The 11,428-nt window shown below is 41.1% G+C and overlaps 1 non-coding gene across 1 annotated transcript; it reads left to right on the top strand.

Annotated features, from left to right (window-relative positions):
• The first annotated feature begins 8,933 nt into the window (after window positions 1-8,933).
• Window positions 8,934-9,005, top strand: TRNAD-GUC (transfer RNA aspartic acid (anticodon GUC)). Its single transcript has one exon. It is a non-coding gene; the product is annotated as a tRNA-Asp (tRNA).
• The last annotated feature ends 2,423 nt before the right edge of the window (window positions 9,006-11,428 follow it).

Below are 11,428 nucleotides of genomic sequence, written 5' to 3'. Positions count from 1 at the left end.
TAAGCAGAGGAGAAATTCAATTTGATGCCTAGTTGGGAGCAGAAAGATTTCCAAAAGCGGGAAACAAATTGGGAGCCTCTGTCAGAGACAATTTGGGAAGGTATCCCAATAACACGGAAAATCTCCCTAGCGAATATCTCCGCTAATTCGGGCGAAGATGGTAGTTTAGGTAAGGGAATGAAGTGAGCCATTTTAGTAAATCTGTCCACCACAGTGAGGATGACAGTCTGCTTTTTAGAGATAGGCAAATCAACAATGAAGTCCATAGCCAGGCAGGACCAAGGCTTCTCAGGAACTTCTAAAGGGTGCAGAAATCCGCATGGAAGCGAATGAGGTAGCTTGGTCTTGGTACAAACCTCACATGCCCCGATGAATTCTTTAATATCTTTACGTAAGTCAGGCCACCAAAAATCTTTAGAGACCAGAGCATATGTTTTGCGGATGCCAGGATGCCCAGCCACTTTGCTGTTATGGAGACAGCGTAGCACCTCCAGTTGGAGAGCGGCAGGAACGAAGTGTCGATCCCCAGGAGTCTGTTTAGGTGCCAAATGCTGAAACTTCATGATCTCGGAAAGCAATGGAGAGTGAATCCTGAGATTCGTGTTTGCGATGATATTCCCCTTAGGAACTATGGAGGACAGGACTGGTTCAGTTATAGTGGATGGTTCATATTGACGGGACAGAGCATCAGCTTTGGAGTTCTTAGAACCAGGTCTATAAGTGAGTACATAATTAAAGTGAGTGAGAAACAATGACCAGCGAGCCTGTCTGGCGGATAAGCGCTTAGCCTCCTCAATATAAGACAAGTTCTTATGATCCGTTAAAATAGTAACAGGGTGTAATGTCCCTTCCAGTAAATGTCTCCACTCCTTTAAAGCCTTAATGACCGCTAAGAGTTCCCTCTCCCCGATGTCATATCTGCTCTCAGGCCCAGATAATTTCTTAGAGAAGAAACCACAAGGGTGTAACGGTTTATCCACCCCTAACCTTTGAGACAGAACAGCCCCAACTCCTGTCTCAGAGGCATCGACCTCGAGCAAGAAAGGCAGAGTCGTATCAGGATGGACTAGAATGGGAGCCGAGGCAAAAAGTTCGTGGGGGGTCTTGAAAGCAACGAGAGCTTCCTTAGACCAGATCTTAGTAACAGCCCCTTGTTTGGTCATATTGGTAATAGGCGCAATGATAGAGGAGTATCCCTTAATGAAGCGCCTATAGTAGTTGGAAAAACCAATAAACCTTTGGATAGCCTTGAGTCCTTTGGGCAAAGGCCAGTCTAAAATGGATTGGAGCTTTTCAGGATCCATTTTAAAACCTTCCCCAGAAATCACATACCCAAGAAAGTCTGTCTGAGACTGATCAAAACTGCACTTCTCCAATTTGCAGTATAGACCATGTTGCAGAAGTTTGTGTAATACCTTTCTGACCTGTCTATGGTGAGTCTCAATCTCCTTAGAGTGTATTAGTATGTCGTCCAGGTAAACAATAACACAATCATGTTGAAACTCCCTAAGTACCTCATTAATCAAATCTTGAAATACAGCAGGAGCATTGCAAAGTCCAAATGGCATAACCGTGTATTCGTAGTGACCATACCGGGTATTGAATGCCGTCATCCACTCATGACCATGCTGGATTCTCACCAAATTGTATGCCCCTCTGAGATCTAACTTAGTGAAGATTTTGGAGCCCTTAAGACGATCAAATAACTCGGTAATCAGTGGGATAGGATAGGCATTTCTGACAGTTATTTTATTCAAGCCTCGGTAATCGATACAAGGTCTCAGCGTGCCATCCTTTTTCTTAATGAAAAAGAACCCAGCCCTGGCCGGAGAAGAAGACCTCCTAATGAATCCCTTTTCTAAATTCTCCCGAATATACTCCTCTAGAACCGAGTTTTCCTGAACAGACAAAGGATATACATGGCCCCTCGGAGGCATAGTCCCGGGTAGAAGCTTAATTTTACAATCAAATGACCTGTGGGGCGGTAAAGAATCGGCATTCTTCTTGTCAAATACTGCCTTTAAGTCTAGGTAAAGGTCTGGTATCTGTCCTTCTGTGGACTGAGTAGGATTCTCCGGTATGTTAATGTTAGCTAATGGAGAAACCTTGCCTAAACACCTTTCCTGGCAGCCCTGGCCCCACGAGAGTATTTCCCCGAACTCTCAATCGATAATAGGGTTATGTTTCTTCAACCATGGGTACCCCAGAACTATGGGAACGGAAGGGGATGAAATGAGCAAAAGAGATAAATTCTCCACGTGTAGGATACCAACATTTAACTTAATGGGCACGGTTTCACGAAAGATAACAGGATCTAGTAGTGGTCTACCATCTATGGCCTCAACGGCCAAGGGTGTCTCCCTTAGCTGGGATGGGAAATTGTTTTTAATAGCAAAGGCTTGGTCTATAAAATTCTCAGCAGCGCCGGAATCTATCAAAGCCATAGCCCTGACTATTTCCTTCTCCCAAGTTACGGAAACTGGTAGCAGAAGCCTGTGATCTTTATAATTAGGAGTAGAGGACAAAATAGAAACACCCAAGGCCTGTCCTCTAGAGAGACTTAGGTGCGAGCGTTTCCCGGACGGTTAGAACAGTTCGAGAGTAAATGACCTTTGGCTCCACAATACATACACAAACCCTCTCTTCTCCTGTACTGTCTTTCCTCCTCAGAGAGGCGGGTATACCCTATCTGCATAGGTTCAGGAAGCAAAGATACTGTGGAGTCAGGACTTGGAAAAGCGGGGGCTAACCTAAAAGAAGGTCTCCGATTCCTCTCTCGCGTGTTCTGTCTCTCTCTTAAACGTTCATCTATACGAGAGATGAATGAAATTAAGTCTTCTAAATTCTCAGGGAGTTCTCTAGTAGCAACCTCATCAAGGATTACATCAGATAGGCCATTCAAAAATACATCCATATACGCCTGCTCATTCCACTTGACTTCTGACGCCAGAGACCTGAACTCTAGTGCATAATCCACAAGTGTTCGGTTCTCCTGTCTCAGGCGCAACAGTAATCTGGCTGCATTCACCTTTCTACCTGGAGGGTCAAATGTTCTTCTAAAAGCAGCTACAAATGCATTATAGTTATACACTAATGGGTTATCGTTTTCCCATAATGGGTTGGCCCATCTCAGAGCCTTCTCAATAAGTAGGGTGATAATAAATCCTACCTTTGCCCTATCTGTAGGATAGGAGCGAGGTTGCAATTCAAAGTGGATACTAATTTGATTTAAAAAACCACGACACTTCTCAGGAGCCCCACCATAGCGTACTGGGGGGTAATGCGAGAAGAAGCACCCACTGTGGCTACCTCTAGACCTGAACTGACAGGAGAAATAGGGGTATTATGTATCTCCTCTGGTGGGTTATTGGCACGAGATAAAAGTGCCTGTAGCGCAAGCGCCATCTGATCCATTCTGTGATCCATGGCTTCAAACCTAGGATCAGGAGAAGCAAGCTGACTGTTTGTACTTGCAGGATCCATTGGCCCTGTCGTAATGTCAGGATCGGGACAGGGATCCAACACGCAGCGTACAAACAGTAGCCAGATACGTATACCGGACCTTAGAATGGCCGGACTAACGTAAGTAGTACTGTAGAGAATAGTCAAAGACAAGCCGAGGTCGAGGGTAACAGAAGACAGGTAAGCGAGAGACAAGCCGAATCAAGGGTACAGAGGTAAGCAGAGTAGGATAAACGAGCCGGGTCAAAACCAAAAGGCATAAGCAGAATACAAGCACTTAGTGACTAGAACAAGCTAGAACCACGACAGGGCAATGAGCTAAAGAAAGAAGCTCCGTTAAATACCCTGTTCAGGAAAGTAACCACGCCTCCGAGGCGTCCTGATTGGTCCTGCAGCAATTGACTGACAGGTCGTTCCGGGTAGTGTCCTGCCGTCGACTTCCGGTCGTGATGCTGTAAAAGGCAGTCACTCCCTCGCGGCCGGCTTAACATGACCGGATAGACCGCGAGGAAGGAAGCCATCAGACCGTCTGGATGGAGGAACGGCTAAGTCTCTACCTCTTTCGGAGGTAGAGACCACAGGTACCCTGACACTCCTATTACGACGAGTACGGCCACTCTAAGGTCCGGTAGACGTATCTCTCCTCTGTGCTGTCTTCTGTTTGGCTGGATCCTGCGTGTAGGGGTATATACTCGTTACACTATTAAACTGAGTCGAGATAGAAATATAGACAAAATGCAGCTTCCGTTCTCTCTCAAAATCTCTCTAGGCGCTGTTTTTTTTAAATGTGCATCGTTTCAAAGTTACCGCTAAGGGAGAGTTGGAACCTCTTTCTTTTTTTGCATGGCTCTTCTTTCTACAGGCTCACTAAGGCAAATTCAAAATGTTAAATAGCTTTCTGTGGTTAAGCCCTGGTCACACAAATCACTGTGTGTGACTTTACTCTTGGCTGGCTCAGGGCAGACCTCTATTATCAAACAACTTACACAGCATGGGCAACCGGTTAGCATTCTGACAGGCAAACTTAATGTAGAGCCTTCATTCCCCACAGGAATGCCATCAAAACCAGACACATTGTGACCGAAAGCAAACCAAGCATATAGTCAGTTTTTTCATAAAGGTTTTTCTTGTGCTTAAACCATGACCCTAGCCACTTTCCTGAAATGATAAAAAAAGTTATGTGTACTTTGTTTTCTTTTTCTTTTTCCCATCAGGCTTTCTGCTCCAAAGGTCTGCTCCGTCGATCCAACTGAGATTTCTGATCTTTCGTATCGAGAAGGTTGCACTATGCCTTGTTACCTTTTTTATGTTGCTAGGAAATTCCTAAATAGCTTTACATGGCTGAGCAGCCCCTTGAGTGCTGCAGTTGAGTCTTGATAGTTGCTGATAGTCGTGTGGTTTTTAAATCGATTTGATCAGATCATGCTAAAAGTGCTTAGACGGTTGGAAGAAGTCCAATGGCAAACAAGTGATAGTCGTGCTTTTCCAACTCTTTGGAGTCCTCCAAGTTGCTAATGGCATTAGGAAATCTCTCTGGAGGCAGACAAAGGGAAAGCTGGCGCCAGGAGAGACAAGTAGGTTTTAGCATTGTAAATGCTGCTTGGGCTCTCTTTTCTGTTGGTGAAAATAAAAGTTGTGGCAAACAGTCATTTAAACCTCAGAATAAAGTAATTGTTGTGAACAAACATGGAGCACGACTGAGACATAAGCAAGCATATCGTTTTGACAGTGGGGTGTGGAAAAGCAAACTGATCAACAGACTAACACCCACGGGAACAAGCCAAACGTAGTTGGCAGGATTTGAACCTGAGCGGGGAAACCCCAATGGATTTCAAGTCTATCGCCTTAACCACTCGGCCACAACTACACAGGAATGCTTTGAGGGAAACCGTTCGAAGAACAGTAGGGTTTGAGGCCCTTCTGATTCCATCTCTTTAGTTTGCGTTAGTGCTTAGGACGGCATGAAACATTCTTTAGCGAGAGAAAAAGAATGGCTGGCAAAACACACTTTAATACATGTAGACTTTGCATTTCATTGGGTTTTAAAGAATATTCAAGGATGACGGAAATCATACCTCCGTAGTCAGCAGGATTCAAACCTGCGCGGGGAGACCCCAATGGATTTCTAGTCCATCGCCTTAACCACTCGGCCACGACTACACAGCGTTTTTGTCCCTCTTTTTCTGTGCTCGCAGATCTTCTCATCCTGTTTGTATATTTTGGAGTTTCTTTTCTTCCTCTCCAATGTGCCTACGTTTGCCTACTTTTGCTAACTAAAATAAACAGCACTTTATCTCATGGGCCTTCTTTTGGAAGACTCTCTACAGCCTACTCAGAATGTTGACCAGCTTCCTCCTTTTTACTCACACCTCACTATGTATTCTTTGACATTGGCTGACTACTGCCAGATCTCATCTATTAATCAGCTTATACAGACACTGCAGCAAATTCATATGCTACTAGCACAATCCAGACCAGATACCAATAATCCCTGCATTCACTCAAAGGTAACTTATTCATACTAAATCCCGTGCATGCTGCCAGATGGATTTACTACAGAACTGTAGCAGAGACGATTCCTGGAAGAGGAAAGAAAGTAAAGGCTGGGCGAAGCCTTCTAGAGTAGAGTCCAGAAGAGAAAAAAAAAGTGCATTACTTTGAAAACTTCTTTTCTGGCCTATTTGAAATCAATAACGTGTCAATGTTTAGGAAAAAATAGATAACTAAAGACAGAAGGAATCCAACTATTAAACTGAGTCGAGATAGAAATATAGCCAAAAGGCAGCTTCCGTTCTTTCTCAAAATCTCTCTAGGCGCTGTTTTTTTAAATGTGCATCGTTTCAAAGTTACCGCTAAGCGAGAGTTGGAACCTCTTTCTTTTTTTGCATGGCTCTTCTTTCTACAGGCTCACTAAGGCAAATTCAAAATGTTGAATAGCTTTCTGTGGTTAAGCCCTTGTCACACAACTCACTGTGTGACTTTACTCTTGGCTGGCTCAGGGCAGACCTCTATTATCAAACTTACACAGCATGGGCAACCGGTTAGCATTCTGACAGACAAACTTAAACTTAGCATTCTGACAGATAAACAGGTAATGATGTGAGTGTGTTCAAAAATGTGTATGTCTGTGTGTGTCTGTCAGTGAGTGAGTGTCTCTGTCAGTGAGTGTGTGTCTGTCTGTCAGAGAGTGTGTGTGTGTCTGTCAGTGAGTCTGTGTGTGTGTCTGTCAGTAAGTGTCTGAGGGTGTGTCAGTGAATGCGTCTGTGTGTGTGTCTGTCAGTATGTATGTCTGTCACTGTGTGTGTCTATCACTGTGTGTGTGTCTGTCTGTGTCTGTGGATTTCAGTGTGTGTGTCTGTCAGTAAGTGTGTCTGTGAGTGTATGTGTCGGACTGTGTTTTGATGGCCGCAACTGGACAGTGGAGTACCTAAAGGTGCACGGAGGCACGCAACGCTACTTTGCACCTTCACAGGGTTTTAAGAAGTAGCGTGAGGATCCGCTTTGGCACAGGGTACCATTTGGGGTATACCAAAGGCCGGACTCTGGAGTCGCATACTGGCAGCGGCAATGTGAGTGGAGTCTGCTTGTTGGATAGAGGGGGGTGTTAGGATTTAGTAGAGGGGGGGACTGGGATTTAGTAAAGGGGGGACTGGGATTTAGTATATGGGGGAACTGTGATTTAGTACAGGGGGTGCTGTCGTTTAGTAGAGTGGGATGCTGTTTTTTTTTTTTTTTGTACTGTACTTTTCAAAATAAAACTACGTTGTTATGAAAATGTAAGTTGTTGGGTTTTTTTGCGGCTCACATAAACTTAAACCTTGTTTTTTTGGCCCGTGCTAGACCTTGAGTTTGGCATGCTTGATCTAAGCGATAGAGGGGCCATAGGTGAAATACAGGTTTGGTGCAAACCATTAAAAGAAGAGAGCTAGTTCCCAAGAATGGGATCTATAGTGTGCTATCAGGGACAGAAAAAGGGGTAACCCTCAAATTGTAGACTTGTAGAAAGAAGTAGCCTATGGGCCGAAACCCGAGGACACACACGAGGAAGTCCCTATAGGTCTGTATGGTTTAAAATTCACAATTTATTCAAGTATCTTAAAAAAATAAAGGATAGTAATAATAGTAGTGAACATAAATTTAACATATTTACAAAATGATACCTCATATAATCTCATAAAAGAGAGGGAAAAAAATGAAAAATGAATCATATGAACTTGAATGGGTGTAACAGATGCAAGCAGGCTGCTATAGTTAAATATTCAAATATATTGTGTAGCCTTAAAAATTGCATCCACTGGTCCAGCCCGTTAGATATAAATGGAGCGCAGTAAGTCGTTGTGAGATCTAGCACCCAGTCTTATTTGTAAGCCCGCTAGAATTAGTAACTATAATTGTTTACCTGAAAGCACGTATCGACTTGTATGGAGCATATATGGGAGGAATAGTCTGACTCTAACTGTCTAGAACTTCTATAAAATCTCGCTCTAGATAAAAATCCAAATGTTAGATCAAAGTTCTCGCCATAAGAAAAACAAGGGTGGAGACTATAGTTACGTAGCCGGTACTCCCTATACTTGTGTGGACGGCTTGAACTGTCTAGATCAGGGGTCCTCATACTCCGGGCCCCAGATGTTGCTGAACTACAACTCCCATGATTCTCTGGCTATCTATGTAATTCAAAGAATCATGGGAGTTGTAGTTCAGCAACATCTGGAGGGCCACAGTTTGAGGACCCTTGGTCTAGATCCTTTAGAAAACTGTAATGGCTTGAAACAAAAAATATCATAGTGTGACAAATCAAACAGAGGCTACCTAGCCTATGTAGCTGTTACAAATAATTGCCAAATGCTCAAAAGCAAACTAAGTAGATGTATTGCAACCATGTTACAATAGCTGCCTGATGCTATTGACTCAGTATAATCCAAAGCTACATTAGGCTATAGCACCCCTCCTCTATCTGTGGACCAGCTCCCAAATAGATCAATTGCTAGAGGGTTTCCCCTCCTAGAATACCCAAAACAATCCTCCCACCATAATATAAGTGCAAAACAAAAAAATAGCTGTGCAGTGATTTAAAAATCCATAAAGAAAATAAGCCTGAAAATGTGCAGACAAGGGGCAGGCTCATACAGCAATATTTTGTTGGTGCAAAATATTACTGCACGAGCCTGCCCCTTGTCTGCACATTTCCTAATATTTCCTGTTCTCATTACTCTGACACAGGAAACACTTCTAATATCAGAGGTTGTATGTATTATTGATGGATAGTAGTATTCAATTAAGAACATGTGTAGTCTGTCATTGTGAATGGTGTATTATGTTAATGATTTCATTCTGAAGGAAGGTGTACTCATTAACATTAATTATGAAATCCAAGAGAAAAAAAAAATCAATTATGAATGCATGGAACTCATGTCAACTCATGTCAAAGACACTTATAGAGAGAACATTTACAATGTGACAATAGCTAGTCCTCGTTAGTATAGTGGTAAGTATCCCCGCCTGTCACGCGGGAGACCGGGGTTCGATTCCCCGACGGGGAGGCATATATTTTGTGCTGAATTATTTTTGTGACATTTAATAATGTTCCAAAAAGAAATGTATCTATGAAATAAACATAAACAAATGTACAAGATTATATAGAATATACCGATTTTGATTCACTGAATATAATGACATATTGTGCTTCATTAGTTACTGTTAGCATGGATTATAATGTATTTAGTAATCGCTTACCAAACTTTGCAGACAGCTATGGAGTATATATAGTAATTTTTGGACGGACCTAGCCAGACCTAGAACGGTTATAAGAACAATTTAAGATAATAAAATGCAAATTTCTCTTTACTATTTGAATCTCAAATCCTGCACTGCCACCTACTGGTCATACCTATAAATATACGCTATTTATTTGATCCATGTATTTAATTTGTAGATATTTGAACATTTTTGCTGTGACCTGGAATTTTTTGGTTAACCTTGAGGTTTTTTTTTTTTAGGCGAGGAAGCTGAGGGTAAAAGTAATATGGCAGGTTGGGGTAAGAATAAGTGTGACATTTCCTGAGAAAGGCATCAATTAAAGACAGTCCAGGGCGCAAAGTTCACAAATGGTACCGGTTTAGTCAGTATCACCATTGGAACAGGATTTGGATACCTTTACCTTTAGAAGTGAATCAAAAACCACTGGAAAAAAAAAAAAAAAACACACTGATGCTGTGTGTTCATACTACTTGGCCTACCTATGTAGTCATGAAAAAAAAATGGAGTGTCAATTCACAAAGCAAACATAAAATCTTGTCTCCTTATATAATAATGGGAATACAACTCTAGGAATATGCAGTGCAATTTTGGATGCCTGTTTAAACCAAAATTGCTATGGAACTAGAAGTGCAATGACTAGCTGCAAAGTTAATTGGGGGAATGGAAGATTGAGTTATAAAGCAATATTGGATGCAATAACTGGTCCAGTAAAAACTGCTCTCCATTAATCTGTTCATTAATAGGACTATACAAAGGTCAAGAGATTTAACTTAGGACATAGGAAAGTGTTATATACAGTAAGAATAATAAAGATGTGGAATTGCAATTGGTAATTTGTTTACAACCAAATAAACAAGGCTAGTGATGGGCTCACCTGCTCAGAACTGTAAAAAAAAAAAAAAAAAGGCTAATACTGGCATTGCCTCCTTCCAGCAGCCTGGTACATGAGATTAATATTATACTGGAAAACTGTAGAAAAGCCTGCAGACTTGAAGACCTTTAAAGGTAAACATAATTGTTTATTTTTCATGTAATTTGAAAAGATCCAGTATTTAATTATTTAAATTAATTAATTAATTAAGGGATTCTATAGTTTAAGGAAAACAAAGTTGCCCCAAAATCGTGACAGAAAGTCATATTTCAAACCCATATTTTTTACAGTTCAAGTTTGGATTTTTCAATCAAGAATTACAATTTTAAATGTGGACTTAAGAACTTTTGCGGTTGAATCTGCTATGTGAAAATCAGCCCCAAGAAATAAATAGTCCTATACCTCAAAAAAAAGGCGCCCCCCCAAAAAAACGCACAAATATTGGCGTCTTGAATGCTGGACTTTGCAAAAGAATAAAGGGACAATTTATAGAGGTAAACTATGTACTTTCATAAAGACACTTTAGTTGAAATGTGTTAGTGTTTAATGTATTATTTTTATTACTTTTTACCTACTGAATCTTATTTACTTCTTGAGAAAATAAATAGTGTTTAAGTCTTTCCCTTTATTTGCTTATTTAACCCCTTAAGGACCAAACTTCTGGAATAAAATGGAATCATGACGTGTCACACACGTCATGTGTCCTTAAGGGGTTAATGAGTTTTTAAAGGGAACTTTGTGCACAACACAAGGTTGGAGCCAGAGATAATACCATTTTACGTGTGCTCTCAGCCATATTTTATTAGCTTGTTCACTTGAGTTTGTGTGTTTATTGAATGACTTCACACAGGGTTTCTCTGGTATATTTCGCATTGCCTGCTTGTACTGTTGTTTCCTAATCACACTTAACCTGGATGTGGGGTCATAAGACTTTTTTGTAATTATTATTTGATTATGGAAACCACAGAAAACTATTCAACAATGTTTGTAATTGTATTGCGATTTTTCTTTGCACAAGATGAGGGCCCTTCAGTAAAACCTACAGGGAAACACAGATTGAAATTGCTTGTAGCGCATATGTGCAGTTGAAATATTGAACGCATGTAGATTTCGTTTATTTCTAATGGTTTGCTTGTGTGTTAGAAACAACATTTTTTTAATGCAACTTGCCATGAAGTGTCTTTTGCCACTTTTTAGTTTTTCAAAACAATTGGATCTTTTTGAAAAACTTACGTAGACTGTGTTGGAATTTCAATGAAATTAGAAAACATAAGATGTAATATTGTATGTTTTAAGTCTTCCAAATGATTTAATATTTTGGATCCACTTTAAAAA

Source organism: Pelobates fuscus, chromosome 12 (genome assembly GCF_036172605.1).
Source record: "Pelobates fuscus isolate aPelFus1 chromosome 12, aPelFus1.pri, whole genome shotgun sequence".
NCBI classification, from domain to species: domain Eukaryota; kingdom Metazoa; phylum Chordata; class Amphibia; order Anura; family Pelobatidae; genus Pelobates; species Pelobates fuscus.
This window is presented reverse-complemented; position numbering and strand designations above follow the sequence as displayed.